Source organism: Rhinoderma darwinii, chromosome 1 (assembly GCF_050947455.1).
Source record: "Rhinoderma darwinii isolate aRhiDar2 chromosome 1, aRhiDar2.hap1, whole genome shotgun sequence".
Classification (NCBI taxonomy): Eukaryota; Metazoa; Chordata; class Amphibia; order Anura; family Rhinodermatidae; genus Rhinoderma; species Rhinoderma darwinii.
The window spans coordinates 321,557,088-321,576,833 of record NC_134687.1 but is presented as its reverse complement, the minus strand read 5'-3'; positions in this window follow the sequence as shown (position 1 = coordinate 321,576,833).

Sequence of the window (19,746 nt, the reverse complement as noted above, 5' to 3'; positions counted from 1 at the left end):
TATCAGCTAAGGGGGGGGGGCTGCGTGGCACTATCTACTAAGGGGGGGATGTGTGGCACTATATACAAGGGAGGGGGATGTGTGGCACTATATACAGGGGGAGCTGTATGGCGCTATATACAGGGGGGGCTTTATGGCGATATCAACAAGGGGGGCTGTATTGCACTATCTACATGGGGGAACTGGGGGTGCTATCTACAAGTGGGGTGTGACACTGTCTACAAGCGGGGCTTTATAGCACTATCTACAGGGGGGGCTGTATGGCACTATCTACAAGGGGAAGGTTGGGAGCGCTATCTACAAGTGGCGTGTGACACTGTCTACAGGCGGGGCTTTATAGCACTGTCTACAGGGGGGGCTGTATAGCACTGTCTGCAGGGGGCACTGTCTATAAGGGGGGCTGCGTGTGGCACCAGGGGGGGCCCCAGTCAACAGTTTTTTTTATGGGGCCCAGTCTTTCCTAGTTACGCCCCTGCCTATTACCCAAGGCAGAGAAATAACTTTTTCTTTGCTGAACTACCTCCCTGGTTGCTTTTGAAGCCACTAATCTTATAGAAATATAGACCCCCATCCACAACTTCTTTACAGGGTTTGTCACCGACATTATAGCAGTCTTATGTGAAATGATAATATTAATACTAATTCTAATACTAAGCAGTGAATTAAAGCAAATAATTGGAGAGCAATTTGCCCAATGTATGACAAATTGGTGTGTTTTGCAAAATATACAGATTCATGTCCTCATCTCTTTTTAGAACCATTTAACATTGGCATGTTGTTGCATGAAGAAAAGTTAGCGTTCCTGTTTTAGCATATAACATTCAGTTGGTGGTAGACGTGTTCAAATCGAATCAAAGGTCTATTCATAGCTTCATCTTTTTTTTATTTATACGTTATTAACTCAAATGATTATAAAGCATTAGTGCAAATAAAAAGCATCATGGCTCAGTGACATGATATAATAGGCCTGGAATTCATTGTGACTTCCAATTCCTTACATGAAATAGTGAATCTTTGTTGGGGAAATTAACCCTTTAAGGCTAGGTTTACGCTATCCGTATTTAGCACATAACAAAAAAAACACAATTAATGTTTTGAGATATTACAAAATTGGAATATTATAAATTGTTTAAAGCTATGTTCACACTATCTTTATTTGGGGTTTTAAAGTAAAACTGTTTAAAGCAAACAATTAAAACTTGACTTTGTTCCTGAATTTTTATATGTAGTAACAGTGTAAGTTTAGCCATTTGTACTCCATACGAGTCAATGCGCACAAGGTTTATTACGTGTGGTTTTGCCTTGCATATTTGTGTGCGGCAAAACCGCAGCGCAATACAGTACCAGCATAGGCAATGAGATTCCAGGGAATCTCATGTACATGCTGCTGTATTTTCCTGCACGTAAATTGGCCCGCAAGTTAATCAATAAATTATATGTACCCCAAAATGGTGCTATTAAAAATACAACTTGTCCCGCAAAAAACAAGACCTTATACAGCTATGTCGACGTAAAAATAAAAAAAGTTATAGCTCTTGGAATGAGAAGATGGAAAAATATAAAAAATAGCTTGGTCATTAAGGCCTGAAATAGGCTGGTCACTACAGGGTTTAAGAAGGGCCACAAAACTGTCACTAATACTAGGAATAAACTATTTAAATAACATGTGACTGTACGTTTATAATGAAGAACAACTACAGCACCAAGTCAAACAAAACAGTATCAAGCAGATTGTCACAATCGCTCCTCTGGACAGGAGCGTGGACCCATTGTGTCACTATTAAATCAGCCATAGGGTGAGCAGCAACAGCTGATATATGCCTGTTCCTTTAGGATCTCGCTGGGTGCGTGTACCTTGCGTGCACCGATATGGATAGTCCAGCAGTGATGAGACAAATAGAGGGATATCAAACCCACAGGGAGGGGTAACAGCCGGTTTCCCGTTAAACATAATGAATGCTACATCAGCATTGGATGTGTATCCAAATATCTGCTGTGAACAAACCTGGTTTTAAACAATCAGTTGAAGGTCATGGTCAATGATATCAAATGACTTCATAAATTTATTTCTCCCAGACTGCTATACAAATTAAAGAGTGTTAAATCTATTTCACATTACATTAGGTTCAAGATCGTTTTGTCAAGTGTACATACTGTACTTGGTATACTGGAATTTGGAGTGAGAACTGGCTCATGATTGTAGGGTCAAGTTAGAAAGAACACATGACTTGAGTAAGGCGAGTCCAGGCTTACTCGAAAACCCCAACCTAGGCCAACCTGTTATACATTATAACCTTGAGTAAAGACACTGAAGGTGGAGCCACAGCAGCCGTTTTATTACGGAAAAAATTAAGAATTTTGCAAATAATAATAACCACTACAGTAACCTCACCACACTTAACATAACCCGATCCCCACAACCAACCAGTCCTACAACCAACCTCTGTTTTTATGCAGTTTTTGTGGACAGTGTAGAGGTAAGTGACGTATACATTAAGGCCAGGACCACACATGCCGTTTTTGGGCCAGTTTTTTTTAGGCGAAGTCAGAAGTGAATCCAAAACTAAGGAAAGGTATAAAGAATAGACTGATGTATCTCCTATCTGTGGTGTTTACACCTGTGTTTGGCTAAAAAACCTGAGCCAAAAACTGCCACAAAAATGCGTGTGTGGTCCTGGCCTAAACAATTGCTGTAAAAGCTTTGCCTCTATAATATTAAACTTGAAGAAGACCTGTTGAAATACCTGTCAGATAAATTGTCTATAGGGTCTACAGTAGATATCTGTTTTTGAAACCACAAGGTTTTTTTTGCTAATGCACCTAAATGAAATCTTGATAGTGTAACAGTTTCAATAAAGGAATCTGCTGGAGTTTTGCCTTGCCAGCCGGAGAATGGCATTCAGTTTTGTATGCACAAGAGATTACTGGTGTTTACAACATCCAAATGTGCCATGAGATTTTTATTGGGAGAATAAACAAAAGCCACAATACAAAGGGACGCGGTTCCTGTTCTGTATTAGACGATTGTACAAATACTTGGATAATGAATGTATAATGCAATGGGTTTATACTCATGAATTGTCATACTTGGTACAGTATGTCGTAGGCTGAAATACTAATACTTTTAGTAGTCATTTCCATTGTGTCACCTTATTCTTTCTTCCAGCTATTTCTGCTTTTATACTTTAAGGACTAAAGATACGTGTTAATACTCAAGTGCTGTTGTTAATGACATGTGACACCGTGTCTGAAGTAATGCACTTGGGAAATGATTTTTGGAGTCACTTCGCTTGACCTCCTTATAAAATTACTCTTTGTGTTTTGCTATTAGTGAAGTCAAGCACTTAGAGCTGTGTATTTCCCCAGATGCGACCTCTTCATAGACAGTAAATTAATTTGTTCATATGTCACTTTACTATTTTACTATATCAGAAATAATTATTATTCACAAAATGGAAATAATAGCACAAACCTTAAGGAACGTGCATATTGTAGAGTGAAAAATACCCTGGTAGCCTTCTAGTACAGGTTTGTTGAAAAGGGCTCAATAAGTTGGAAGAGGATGTATGACTTTTAAATGGTATTTCATGGGAGTAAGGATGTATTTCACTAATCTATTGATTTGAAATAGCAAATGCAAATATAAAACAATTGTATTGTGGAATATCTCATTTATGTATGTCACTGAATAGAAACCAAAAAATCGTTGCCGTTTTATTATTGACTTAACAAAAAAGCATTTACACAAATTCTATTAGAATATGATGTACACTTGGGACATAGAATCTGAAGACACACAGGAAACTCTCACTCTCTGGTACCATATACACACTATGCCCCATAAATAATGCCTGTCAGCAAGTGACTGAATATACAGTGCCCATAAATAGGGCCAACCCGAGAGTATCCCGATACATAGCAAATGCCTGAGTAAACAGTGCAGCCAGAGACTGCTCCCCATGTGCAAATAATTCCTGAAGACACATGCACAGTTGAAAGAAGTGGCAAATGTATAAAAGATTCTTCAGTGTACACTACATAAGATTATTTTTGATACCTTACTTCTGTTGAGATATTGCTGCTTGAAATTACAGGCCCAAAGCATAAAGCTGCACTACTGAAAGAGTCTGATGATGACAAAATTCTCCCTTCTAAACTCTGTCAGGTGCACTGTGTGAAATAAAATCACCAGTATAGTGGCAAAGTAAAGTACACTATTCCAAGGTATACAGTAAACAAAAGTATACCGCACAATATACTTTTTTCATTAGGAGCCTATTAGCGATATATCCCACTGTATGCCTATACAGTGGGGTGTGTCACAGCCTTCTGTTGGAGGTATATTCGGAAGATCCTCCTGACGTATACCTCCGACGCAGGGCTCCAGTGTGAACAGAGACTTAAGGCCCTATTACACCGGCCGATTTTGCCGGTGCAGCGAGCGCCAATCAATGAGACAGCTCGTTGATCGGTGCTCGTTTGCTTCTGTCACACGGAGCTATGGATGGGGACGAGCGGTTGTTGCTCCGATCACTCGTCCCCATACATTATTCTCATGTCGGCAGCGCGTCTCCCTGTTTACACAGGGAGATATGCTGCCGACAACGATAATATTTAACTTTTTTCAAACTATATGACCAGCAGATGATGGAGCGTTCGCTCGTTCATTTGCTAATCGTTTCCCTGTTTACACAGGGCAATTATCGGCAATGAGAGTTCTATGAACACTTGTCTGCTTGGTAAAACGCAGTAAAAAAAACAGTTATTTGAACAATTTTCTTTTTTCTTTTAATGCATTTGTAGTTGACTACGATGAGAAAACCTCAACCACAATGAAAGCTTCATGCACAACTTGCTTGTGGACTTACTAGGAGTATAGCGATGTTGTTTTCCATACAGGTTGTTTTAGATTAATTTCTTAGAATTGCTTCTTTAATAGAAACCTCTATTGCGATTGTGGTAAAACCCGTAAAAAACATTTTATGGAAGGTCTCCTTTAATTGTGCTTCTGGTCTTATACATTTTTACAGTACATAATATAGAAAAGTATTTATATTAGTAGAGCATAATTGTGGACACCATTATTACTTTTAGTTTCTATACATTTTATCAATAGGCCATAAAATATTATAGAGGGAAAGCCTCGTTAATTTTGTATCTGCATAAAATTTGTATCTGAATGTGGTGTTTGTAAATTATACCCACAATCAGCATTTATTCTGAAAACATTATAAACTCACACACCGCAAAGTCTTAATACACTTTGCTTGCAACTATATATTGTTCCTTCACAGTTGGAAATCAGCCGGTAAGAGATAGCCGTGGGAAATGTCTAGAAAACAGAGGATACTACAATCTTTGCATACATCCTGCTGAGCACAATGTAATAGGAATGCTACACAAACAATATATTACTAAACAAATACATTCTTATGTTTATCTTTTTCACTTGGATTACTGTGGTTAAATAAGGGTTTATATAAAAATCCTTTTCATTACTAACTTGTTAGGTATGCACAGCACAAAAACTAAAGTTGGTTGTTAAACCAATTTATAACTAGTAAAAATAAACATGTGAAGGGATCCTTGGATCTCATTAAATTCATAACCGGGACTACTGCAAACAATACTTCACGAAGCCCAATTTAATGACAAAGACTGGCATAGACATGGGCAATGTCAGTGGAACAATTAAAAAAAAACCTGAGCGGATCATTAACGCTAAGGAAAGCAAAAATAACCCAAAACTATTTTCAATTGCATAAAAAATGTAAAAAAAACCTACCTCATCTGCCCAGCCAATAACGTGTACGGGGGTAAGGTGTGGTTCCAGTATGGTAAGCAATGTAGGCAGTGAAAAGCAGTTAGGTCTTATATTAGGTGGGATCATAAATATATTGCACTTTGACTGAAGGTCACTGCCCCTGTTAGGTGGGATCAGTCCTTTCCCGAGAGCGGGGTCCTCTGGGCAGGCCGGTCAGTCTCGGCAAGGCGCTGGCTCCAAGCTTGGGCTCTGTTGTGTTGTTTATTATATTAATGTGTTGTTGTTCTTTTCATCTTCTCTTTTTCAGATATTTTAAGACATCTAGTTTAACCCCTTCCCACCGCAGCCCTTTTTCAGATTTTCATTTTCGTTTTTTCCTCCCCACCTTCCAAAAGCCAAAACTTCTTTATTTTTCCATCGATATAGTCCTATGAGGGCTTGATTTTTGCGGGACGAGTTTTAGTTTTTCGTAGCACCATTTATTTTGACATATAATGTACTAGGAAACGGGAAAAAAATTATTTGTGGGGTAGAAAATGAAAAAAACAGTGATTCCTCCATGTTTTTTTGCGCGCCGTTTTTACGGAATTCACTGTGCAATTAAAACAACATGTTAACTTTATTCTTTGGGTCAATACGACTACGGCGATACCAAATATATATAGTTTTTTCTATATTTTACTACTTTTACAAGTAAAAACCTAAGTGTAAAAAATAAAATTTATTTTGTGTCGCCAAATTCCGAGAGCCACAACTTTTTTATTTTTCCGTCGATTAAGTGGTATGAGGGCTTATTTTTTGCGGGATAAGCTGTAGTTTTTAATAATACCATTTTGGTGTAAATGCAACAGTTTGATCACTTTTTATTTCATTTTTTGTGGGAGATTAGTTGACCAAAAAATAGAGATTCTGGCGTTTACAATTTTTTTTTTACGGCGTTCACCATGCGGGTTAAATATTGATATATTGTAATAGTTCAGACTTTTACGGACGCGGCGATACCAATTATGTTTATTTATTTATTTTTTTTACTATGCTCTAGGGGAAAAATGGGAAAAGGGGGGTTTTTTGAACTTTTAATATATATATATTTTTTTTTTACACAAAAAAAACAACTTTATTTAACTCATTTTTACTTTTTAATTTTTTTATTAGTCCCCCTAGGGGACTTCAACCAGCGATCGTTAGATCGCTTGCACGACATACTGCAATACTAATGTATTGCAGTATATCGTGATTCTGACAGGCAACTATTAAGCTCTGCCGAAGGCAGGGCTTAATAGATGTACAAAGATGGCGGACCTGGGGGTCTTCATTAGGCTCCCAGGCAGCCATAGCAAACATCGCCCCCTCGCAATTGCGTTGCGGGGGGCGCGATGAGCTGTTAGAGGGGGTCGCCGCCCTCTTTCTAACTATTTAAATGTTGCAGTCTCTGTTGACTGCGGCATTTAACGAGTTAAACTAGCGGGATCGCGCTCGAGCGCGATGCCGCTAGTTACCCTGAGGTGTCGGCTGTAACAAACAGCCGACACCGGCATCGTATGAAGCGGGTTCACTCCTTGAGCCCGCTCCATACTTCCCCTATGGATACGTCAAATGTCGGGAAGGGGTTAAGAATGTTAAGAGAGTAACATTAGATTTTGGCCACGCCAGGCACAGGATCAAGCTGCTATCGATCACATGTTAGTTTATAACATACAGTGAAGGAAATAAGTATTTGATCCCTTGCTGATTTTGTAAGTTTGCCCACTGTCACAGACATGAACAGTCTAGAATTTTTAGGCTAGGTTAATTTTACCAGTGAGAGAGAGATTATATATATATATAAAAAAAACAGAAAATCACATTGTCAAAATTATATATATTTATTTGTATTGTGCACCACTCCTCTTTGCAGATCATCTGTAAATCATTAAGATTTCGAGGCTGTCGTTTGGCAACTTGGATCTTCAGCTCCCTCCATAAGTTTTCGATGGGATTAAGGTCTGGAGACTGGCTAGGCCACTCCATGACCTTAATGTGCTTCTTTTTGAGCCACTCCTTTGTTGCCTTGGCTGTATGTTTCGGGTCATTGTCGTGCTGGAAGACCCAGCCACGAGCCATTTTTAATGTCCTGGTGGATGGAAGGGGGTTTGTCACTCAGGATTTGACGGTACATGGCTCCATCCATTCTCCCATTGATGTGGTGAAGTAGTCCTGTGCCCTTAGCAGAGAAACACCCCCAAAACATAATGTTTCCACCTCCATGCTTGACAGTGGGGACGGTGTTCTTTGGCTCATAGGCAGCATTTCTCTTCCTCCAAACATGGCGAGTTGAGTTAATGCCAAAGAGCTCAATTTTAGTCTCATCTGACCACAGCACCTTCTCCCAATCACTCTCAGAATCATCCAGATGTTCATTTGCAAACTTCAGACGGGCCTGTACATGTGCCTTCTTGAGCAGGAGGACCTTGCGGGCCCTGCAGGATTTTAATCCATTACGGCGTAATGTGTTACCAATGGTTTTCTTGGTGACTGTGGTCCCAGCTGCCTTGAGATCATTAACAAGTTCCCCCCGTGTAGTTTTCGGCTGAGCTCTCACCTTCCTCAGGATCAAGGATACCCCACGAGGTTAGATTTTGCATGGAGCCCCAGATCGATGTCGATTGACAGTCATTTTGTATGTCTTCCATTTTTTTACTATTGCACCAACAGTTGTCTCCTTCTCACCCAGCGTCTTACTTATGGTTTTGTAGCCCATTCCAGCCTTGTGCAGGTCTATGATCTTGTCCCTGACATCCTTAGAAAGCTCTTTGGTCTTGCCCATGTTGTAGAGGTTAGAGTCAGACTGATTAATTGAGTCTGTGGACAGGAGTCTTTTATACAGGTGACCATGTAAGACAGCTGTCTTTAATGCAGGCACCAAGTTGATTTGGAGCGTGTAACTGGTCTGGAGGAGGCTGAACTCTTAATGGTTGGTAGGGGATCAAATACTTATTTCTCTGTGCACAATGCAAATAAATATATATAATTTTGACTATGTGATCTTCTGTTTTTTTTTTTATATAATCTATCTCTCACTGGTAAAATTAACCTAGCCTAAAAATTCTAGAATGTTCATGTCTTTGACAGTGGGCAAACTTACAAAATCAGCAAGGGATCAAATACTTATTTCCTTCACTGTAGATGTGATCGATTTACAGGTGGATCCTGCAAGTTAGAGACATGCAGGACCCGCTGGCAATGAACACGTCAGTCCCGTGGATCTGGCGAAATTAGGTCTTAGCGCACGATACAGCTGCTCTGTATGCAGAATACAGAGCAGCTGTATCTCAAAAAGTTAAAATAATTTTTAATAAAAACAAATGATAAAGTTGCACAATACACACTGACTGACCTTTCTATTAAAAAAAACAACCAAATCCCTTTCAATGGTGTTCATAGCCTTTAAGGCTAGGATGAGAAAGGTAGACAATAAAGGGGTTGTACAGTTTCAGCAAATAAATTTTATTTTTTGTATAATTAAAAGTTTTACCATTTTCCAATATACTTTCTGTATTAATTCCTCACAGTTTTCAAGAACTCTGTTTGTTGTTATTCAGTAGGAACATTCATTGTTTCCTTCCAGTGGATACAATTCTGTCCATGGTCATGTGATCGACACACAGGTGATGGGATCGTTACAGTTACAGTATGTGTATTAGAGCTGTGTCTTCTAATGATCCCAGCACCTGTGTGTTCATCACATGACCATGGACAGAATTTTATCCACTAGGAATAAACAATGAAGGTTCCTACTGAATGACAACAAGCAGAGATCTTGAAAATTACGAGGAATGAATACATAAAGTATTTTGGAAAATTGTATAACTTTTAATCATACAAAAAATAATATTATTTTGCTGAAACTGGACAACCTCTTTAAATATTCTATGATGTTTCCATCTGTTACAAATTGTCTTCCAAGATAAGGTTTCTTTCTTTGTCTCTAGCACAGACACGATACAATGGCTAGATTTACATGGCCTATAATATTATTTTGGGCATTGATGCATCATATTTTATTATGACCGTAATGTTAATGGTATACAAGAGATCCGTTAAAGACAAGATTGCAGAAATGCATGAAATATGAGTTTTACTCCTGTCACACTGGCTTCTCACATGGAGCTTATACATCAATATATTGATTGCCACATTTTTCATCATTGCAGGACAGTGAAGGTCATTTATATTTTTGCCGAATTGAAAGTATAAAATGTGTTTTGGCTTTTATTTATATTTCTCCTCCTTTCTCCCTTACTGTCCTAGTAAGACTCCAAGAATTTATTAAGGATAAGGTTGACTATCGCTTATTTTCATAATGATGAATTTAATACATTTGTTTGAAAAAGGGTACTGAAAAGAGTGCTTCTTGTTGCACATTATAACTGGAAGGACTTACTAAGGCCTCATGCACACGACGTGCTCGTAATTACGACTCGTAATTACGAGCACGGCCGGCCACGGGCAGCCAGCCGCTTTTCCGAGCCGTGCTCCCATTATAAAGTATAGCAGCACGGCCCGTAAAATAAAAAAATAGATTTTTTTTAACGGCACGGGCACCTTCCCGTGAGAAAACGGGAAGGTACCCGTGGCAAACAGAAGTCTATGGGCCCGTTATTGCGGGTCGTAATTACGACCCGCAATAACGGGTGTTTTTACGGTCGTGTGCATGAGGCCTAAGTCAAATGTATTTCGAAAAATTAATTTACCCTTGTTATAACAGACCTCATAAGATTTTTTCGCGGATAGATGGATTTTATGAACCAATCTCTGATATTCTATGTTAGATCTATCTAGAGCAATCTCCGATCATTCACCATTACTAGTTAAAGTGGTCTGTGGTAAAAACTATTTTAGAAGTACATTTAGGGGAAACTTTCAATGGTTCAATATTTTGACTACTCATGATGTATTTAATGGGGAAATTAAAGACTTCTTTACAATAAATGCTGGCTCGGCAACAACACAAATAAACTGGGATTCCTCTGATGCTTTCATCGGAGGTCTATTTTATAGCAAGCAAGCTTTTAGTAGGAAAGTGTTAGTACTGAAATCCAATCTGCAGAAAGCCGAACAAGACTTTGTTCATAGATCGTCAATGATTTCAAAACAAAGATGGATTGACACTTGATCTGCATATGATAAATTTGAAGCTAACAAAGCACAAAATTCTATATCATTTGTTGGGTGGATGAGAGATGCTGATGCTGGGAGGCCTTCTACACTCAGGTACAGTTTAGCAAATAGTAAAATGAAGACGACCTTGGAGAAATCCATTTACCAACCCTTACACCGGCTCGGAGAGACAGGCTTGATGCGCTTATTTCTATTGGAGAGTTGAGGAGAGTTTTGCAAGAATCAGCCATGAATAAATCACCAGGTCCAGATGGATCGCCATTTCAGTTATATCACAAATTTCCGTGGGTTCTACTATTTGAGTTAAAGAGCACTCTAGGTGCATCAATTGAGATGGGAAGTTTGTTTTTTCAATTTCTGAAGCTATTATAACATTAATACCCAAGAAGGGAAAGGATGTATGGGTATATACTTGTTGAACTGTGATGCTAAATGTTTTGCAAAAGTACTTTCAAACATTCTAGCTGCAGTAATATCGGGCTTTGTCCATTATGACCAGACCGGTTTTATTCCCCATACGTCAATCAATACTAATATTAGGAGACATTTAGACAATCTTCAGTTGTGTTCGGGCATTGACGGCCACTCTATACTTTCCCTGGACGCCGTAAAAGAGCTCGACCGCGAGGAGTGGCCCTTCTTATTGGCATAATTCGATAAACTTGGTTTTTGGGGAAGGATTTATACATTGGGATGTTGTATAATTTTTTTTTCAAAGGCTCAAATTAATATAAATTATGTGTTGATGAGGCATTTCTTTTCCTTCTGTGGGCACATGGCCGGGCTGTTTTCTCCCCGCTGCTTTTTTCCCTTACTATAGAACCTTTGGCAATTATATTGTGCAAGGAAATTCACCCGAGGGATTTTATAGATGGGGTAGAGAGGACAGGATACCCATGTACACTGATGATTTGATTCTTTTTCATTCAAATACGCTGGATGATTTATCGTTAGTGTTCCACTTGGTAGAAAAGTTTGGCTCTTTCTCTGAACTGATCATAAATTAGGCCAAATCTATTCTTCTTCCAACAGGTCCAATACTTTTTAAAGACCAACCGGAGGTTTGTATTGTCCAACTAGGACTCTATTGACCTTAATGTTAAATCCTTATTTGAGGGTGCTCATATTAAGTTTAAATTATGGTGCAGGATAACCCTGTCAAAAGACAGAAATAGTTATTTTAAAATTATACTTTTTCCTCAGCTCTTGTACATTCTTGGTAATTCTCCCGTATTTATTGATGTTAAGAAGGTTTTCAACCTTGCATTGAATGATTTTATCTGAAGATGACGCAAATCAAGATAAAACTTTATAAACTACACTATCCTACTTAGAGCGTGCCTAACCTTTCAGATGACTTTTCAAAATAGGCTGTTACATGTGTGTACATGACGAATAACATTATTTCTAACCATTATATGACTTGTATATGACTTGTATATGGCACTATTTAGCAGTTTTCGCCTCTGTATGCTCTTTATCTAATACTAAGTATTCCCTGAGCTAGTGAGCAGAGCCTAACAGATATCATGTCTTCTGCACACATAGAAGAGGAGAATCTTGCTCTCCTATCTTTATCACATATACATAGCAGCAGCATTGAGGAGATTATACAGCAATAATGAGCAGTGTAGCAGAGAATCCTGCAATGAGATATGACACTTAGCTGAAACTGCAGCATGTCTGTCTGTGTCTTTCTCATGCTGCTCTCCCCTCCCCTCTCCATAGACTTGTATTGTTAACATGTCTGTGTCTCATCTATCTGCTCTGGCTCCCCCCTCCCCACTCGATAAACACTCTGCAGTCAGGCAGTAAAGAGACACCCCCCCCCCACTTCCTGCAGTCCGTCTCCTCTGCTCTAACTAGAGAAAAAGCACTATGCACACCAGAGTGGAAATTCTTTTGCAGATAAATAATTTATTATATTTATAGCCAATGACAGTGTAGTGCGACATTTCGGTCAATACCATGACCTTCCTCAGGCACTTAGTCAATGTATGATCCTGTATGGATGGCGCATTCGTATGGCGGCTGACCGTATGGCGGCGACATTTTCATGTGGACCGGAAGCCGCGGCCGGACAGTAAGATGACGACTTCCGGTCGCGGCTTCCGGCCATATGTTTAAGGCAGCGAAGACGCAAGGTATAGAAGCGGAGGCGGCAGCGGCGGCAGGAGCAGGTAAGTTATGTTTGTGTATGTGATGTGTGTATTATGTTCGTGTATGTTCGTGTTATACTGTCTGATTACCACTGTATCTAATCCTCCTACACTGTGCATTCGCTCAGAAAATGGCGGCACACAGTGTAGGAGGTTTGAAGATTCAACCCCCTCCTTCTCCTGGCACTAGCCAGAATAAGGGAGGGGGAATTGTGTGAGGACACTAGAGCGAGTATGTCTACCCCAAATTTGCAGCATAAAGCAATGAGGTTGCTTTATCACATTGCCAATGCTGCAATTTTGGGAATTGCTCCCTCTAGTGACCAGCACATGGAAATGTTATAAATTAGAATCTAATTTAGAATATTTCCTGACTTGTGAAAAAATTAAAAAAATTAAAACAATGTGTAATCACTTATATACTAACTGTTTAACTGGAGGAAAAAAAAATTCTAGCGACACGTTCCCTTTAAAAGTAAAAAATAAAATAAAAAAACTCTTGTTGAGTCTGTATGGTTATTTGTTTTAGTTACAAGAGTTATGGTAATACTTTTTTCGTTGGATATGGAGAAAACTGACAACCCTCCAAGTATATTGATCCATGCAGTATTAAAAGTTGTGTTAAATAAATGTTTATGTAATACAATAGCCCAACACTTCATCTACAAGGCATCTTGTCTCCTAGCACCATTGTATAGTGACAGATTTATCCTGAGCTGGCTTTGACATATTGTTATTGCTGCTAAGCAATAATGAGTATTGATGTACACAGACAATATCTAATATATACTATGGAAAATAAGTTACAGGACAGATTTCGTTTGCTAATTTATTGTCCTATAGAGAAGAGAATTACCAGTTATTGTGCTGTTTTACAGAGTAATAAATTCCAATAGATACATTTCTTGGGAGCCTGACAAAGAACTTTTATTTGTAGTATAATTATATATTACAACAAGCTTAGGGGAATCAAAAGTGTATATCGTATTAATCACTATAATTACACAGCACAGTGTATATTATTTCCGCAAGAATTGTTGGAAATTGCTCCCTCCTCACTGTAAGGTAAGCATTGACGACGTCTATGAAAGTCATTTGTTGGTTGCTATGAAGTCTTTCACTGCTGGGAAATTAACAACAAAGCTTATTAAAAGAACAGTGATTGAAGAGCCAGCAAGTTCAACATAGAGGACAATTAATGGTGACTTGTGCTGAGGAGCTGCAATTATGCTACTCCAACTGTGAGTGTTTTGGATCCCATGGTTACTGAGGAAGCAGTACATTTTGCGATGAGCAGGAAGCCTGACTTGTACATAACCAAAGGCACATCACTTACTGTGTAATTGGTTGTGATCCTGGAAGGCACTTCAGGCCTTACATTGACCTACTTTTAATATACCTTTAATTTGTAAATAAACGGGACACTAAATCTAACGTCCATTTTTTTCTATTTTTGCTGTACAGTTAAATGCATTCTATAGTTTCCTGCTTCTATAGTTTCCTGCTATTTCAGGATAGGAATAAGCTGACTCTAGTTGTCACGTACTCTCTGCCTGCGGCTCCCTCGGTCTCCAGGACATCGAGAGTTACTCGCTCGGGCGTCGCCCGTCCTGGCAGACTGAGGCAGTCTGCAGCCAATAGGAGCTCAGGAGCGTCAGGCCAATCAAAGCCTGGCTAATGTTCCTGAGCTCCCGCCCTCTCCTTATTTAGTTCAGCCTGGGATAGTTGGCCTTTGTCTGTAATTAGAGTTTCCTTGCCTGGTTCTCTCCCTTGTTTCAGACTCCCCTGAGCGACTTGCTTTTTGACTTCTTGTGACCTGACCTCGGCTGGATTCCTGACTTTTCTTTGCCTCCTGACTTTTGTTTTTTCCGCACTCTCCCGGTTTGACCCTGCCTGCCTTACTCCGCCTTTTGCGCCTGGATTTGTCTGCGGCGCAATTGCCCTGCCTCTCCCTCCGTGTACTTCCCAGGTTACCCTTTGTTATTTCATACTGTCTCTGTCTTATTTGTTTGTCAGTTTCACTTGTACCAATATAGGGAACATCGCCCAGTTGTGCGCCGTCGTTTAGGTCGTGTCGTACAAGTAGGTAGGGACAGAGGTTTGGGAAGAACAGAGACCTCACTGTTTACTGTGTATTTGTTCATGACACTAGTATTCTTTAATAGGTTTACTGACAGTAAGTCCAGAAATTTGTCTACATAAGGATCACTGTTGTACCTCACATAATTCCCGTAGGGGGCGTAACAATCACGATCACAGGGGGTGCGACTACAACCAGGCTCAGAGGGAAAAAGGGGTCTGATCACTAAGGAGGCATGGTTCAGCACTTAAGGCCGGATGCACACCGTCTACACCAAGATCAAGCGGCTAAACATCCCCCAAGTAGTATGCACGGCGGAGTAGGTGCGAGTCTAGCAAGGGATTACATGGTAGAAGATTGAGACTTATATGTTCACACACGGAGCTTCGTGTGAAAAAACATCTGACTTGCAGTATAAGGTGTTTCTTGGTAAACACTTGGTAGAGACCTTACCTTATTGCATAAAAACACTGTTTGTCTTGGCAAGAAATAAATTATACAGTATTATGTTATAATGAAAGAAAATGTATGAGCAATGTATGGGAATGGTACTGGCTCTGCTGGCACCACAGTGGATGGTTAAACATAGAAAGCAGATTCTGGTGGCCGAGTCTATCTGTCCATTATCTACATTACATCTAATATTGCTGTATTAGAATACTGCTGATCATGTTAAAGACATTTTCTTTTATTGGGTCCCTACCCTATTGCCAGCCCTAGGTCAGGTTCCCTCAATATTGTATTATAAGAGAATTATAGTGACAGAGAAAATAATAACATAGCATTAAAAAGCATTATATTCTGTAAACCAGGAACGATAATCTTGTTTTAAATAACAGTTTTTGTTTAGTTGAAAATGAGAACTCAATAATCACGTCTTTCCTAATATCAAGCATGTTAATTATTTAATAACCAGTCATGTACAGTTGGACCATTAGTCCTTGAATTATTCATACAAAAATTATGTATTATTTAGCTTAGTTTATTAATATGAAATTATTCCATAATAAATAAATTCGATTTTTACATTCAAGTGACAACATTTTTGCTGCAAAATTATAAAGAAATACAAGTTTAAACATATCAATCTAAAATGATGGATGCGGTGTGGTTTCATACTTTTAGTTAACATCCTTAAAGGGAACCTGACACCAGCATTTCACCTATTGAACTCTACTCACCCCTCACTGGCCGCTTCTGTCAAAAGTTTATTGCCGTTATCCCCTCTCCTAAACTCCTCCTCCAACCGTAAATAACGGTCTGCAAACATTTTGCGCTTTTTATGGTAATAATCCATCAGTCTCATTCATTCCTCTTATTATGCATGCCCACCGCTGAAAGCTGTTCCGCCCTAAATGCCAAAATCTCGTCTAAGAAAGCTATGGTGGCCTGTTGTGCTCACGCACCAGAACAGGACATCGATGCGCAAGCACAGGATTTCGTGTGTGCTGGGTGGAGGCAACGAGCTGTCAATCAGAAGTAAGAAGACGGAGTTAACTCAAAAAGGCTTTAGGAATGAAGATATGACTGTTCAAATGAGGATATGATACTTTTCCCATGAAGATATGACTCTTATGCTCATTAGCATACAGCACGGGAACACTACAACACTGAATACTAAAAGTACAGAGCCGACATAGAAGATAATTATAGGTTACATAAAAATTATTTTTCACCCACTTCCACCAGGTATTGCTGGTTTAAGAGATGAAATGCTGATGACTGGTTCCCTTTAAAGCAAACAAGAAAAGATTATTATTTAAAAGAGGGAGGATTATTAAAATAAATGCCTTCTCACAGTGTTTTTCCCATACTTTTACTTACAATAAGGAGCTGACATGGAAAGCTAGGTAACCTCCAATCCACACCAGCACGTTCCCAGCATCCTTTGCACTGGTGTCGTGCTCTTATATTTTTTCTCAAAGGCATTAACAAAGTATCACAAGATAGCAGGACCTTGTAGGTTGGTGTCCCATAATATCGCTAAGAGGGCCTCCCAGGGCCCAGAATCTTTGGCTGTATGGGGTCCAGGAATTTCTGATGGCGGGCCTGTTTTTGTTGAATGTGCTATATACAAGGACTGGTCACTATTATGAAGGTATAGGATGGCAATACTGTACATTTTATAATTCCTCTTGATTGTTTTTTTTTAAAAACCACCTCCAAACAGAAACAAAATATAATTACACACTCAGGTATCAGAACTGTACTGCAGGGGCAGATTTTTGTTTTCTTTTTTTCTTAAATTGGTTATTAACCCCGACATCACTTACCACTGAAAGACCCAGGTATTCTTCCGCTCCGGGCACCACCGCACTGGGCCCTAATTCTGGACAGCATCAGGATGTTGTGTGCACACATGCATTCCTGACAGTATGCGGCGCCAGGACCCAGTGTGACGATACCTGGAGCGGAAGAGCACGGAGCTGTAATTAGCAGTAGGTAAATACAAGGTCTGGGGCCTAAATAGGTTTGTTTTTTTGCTCTCCTCCGAGATCTGAATTTTGAGGTCTTGAGTCTGAAATTTTGAGTCTGAATTCATTTTGAGGTCTGGGGTCTGAATTAATTTAGGGGTCTGGTCTGGGGATTGAAATAATTTAGGGGTATGGTCTGGGTTCTGAATTAATTTAGGAATTCTGATCAGGGGTCTGAATAGATTTAGGGGTTTGGTCTGGGGCATATAGTAGTTAGGACGCTTGGGATAGCAGCAGGATGGGAGGGGGTTTTGTGTTGCTATATAGGCTGGGGAAGGGCAGTAGAAGCGAGGGGTCAAAGATACCTGGGAAGCAAACTCTGCAGTGGTTAGGCTAAGTTGCCACAGCGGTCTGGGCTGGATGGAGAACAAAAGAAAGAGGAACGACTAGAATCAGAAAATACATCACCTGGATATAATTGTTTATTCTGCTGTATTCTCCGGTATGGTCTGCAACGTGATAATAGTCTACAGAGCACCAGTGTAGAACTGGTATCTAACCACTATATGGTTATTGTATGGTGGCATATTTGGTTATAGTTGTGTTTGTTTAGTAGTAGTGTACACTTGTCCCTGACTGAAAAAGCAGGTGTACATCTGTCTCTGATTGTTTGATCAGATGTTTCTATGTTCCATTTTTATTTTCCTTTTTGTGTTGACGGTGTGGCTTACATATTCAAGGGAGTGCTGAGTGGCGTGGCCAAACATAGACAAATTTGCCACTGCATGCCCCTCCCCCCAGACTCTAATCCTGGATCTTACCCTGCTATACTATGACAAGTAATATTACTACAAACAAATCAGGTCCCTAGAAGAAGAGCCACACTGCCCTTATAAGGATTTCAGTGACGGTGCTCATAATAAATTATAGTACACTTATCTACTCCACACTTCTGCCTCTCCATCTCCACAGTTATCTGCTAGGAAATGAAATATCTCCTATTGGTTGCGTGTATCCAGCATTGCATAGCACTCCCAGCTACTATAAATTTGGTGGAGGTATAGGTTGGCTTAGATTGGTAGGTGGGTAGCTAGGTAGGTAGGTAGGTAGGTAGGTAAGCTGACGTGAGTTACATCAGGCTAAACTACTTTCAAAACATTTACACAGATCACCCTCATAGTTATAAAAAGGAGAACCCAAGTTTCCCACCTCCCTCTCTAAGGGTATGTTCACACAGAGTTTTTTGCAGGCAGAAGAATCTGCCTTAAAATTCCTTCAGGAATGCCTTTGCCATGAGTGCCAAAACGTTAGTATCTGTGGGAACTAAAACGTTTACTCCATCCAGTGCTCAATTTAGGGTCGCTTCTAACTATTGATTTAACTCATAAGTGGAAAACTATTTCCATAATAAAATTATATTTTGTTTTATTTTTGGGTAAAGAGAGAACAATTTTGTCCCATTGGAAAGACATGGACACCTTGTAATTTACCAACTACTGAAGTAAGCAAACTTGGATGGATTAAAGTATAGGATCAGCTTTTAACAATACTCTGCTTCATTTAACTTGAACACTTCTTTAGTTACAGCACATTTGATAACCCATTCAAATCGAGATATGTACAGTATTTACAATTCTTGTGGCTCTGGCTTTACATATTCCAGCATCCCTTGCTGGTTCAGTTTCAGTACCACCCATGTTTATTTTTACTATTGCATTTTGTGAGTTTATGAAAAAGAGATGATGGGAAAAGTTGCTTATGCTACAAAGTGTCATATGGATTACCAGACTACCGAGAAATAATTCAGTAAATTAACAATACCAAGTGTTTTGTATTATGCCATAATTTTTTTATATGCAGTACTCTAATGGTACTCACATGACTACAATAAATACTCACAGCCATGACCTTTGCCTTGGGATAAAGATCATTATGGGAGATAAGGTCAGTATGGGAGGTGGATATTTCTCTAGAGTTTCATTAAATTAATTACAAAGCTTGTTTCAGAAAGAGGAAGACAGAAGCTTGACTTATGAAAATGTAGAATGTAGTGCACAGCTAAGCATTGAGTGGGGTTAGAAAAAAATCCTGATCAATTTTAGACCACACGTGGAACTCGGGCTCATCGAGTAGCATGTAAGAATTTTTTATATACAACCTAGGGCATAT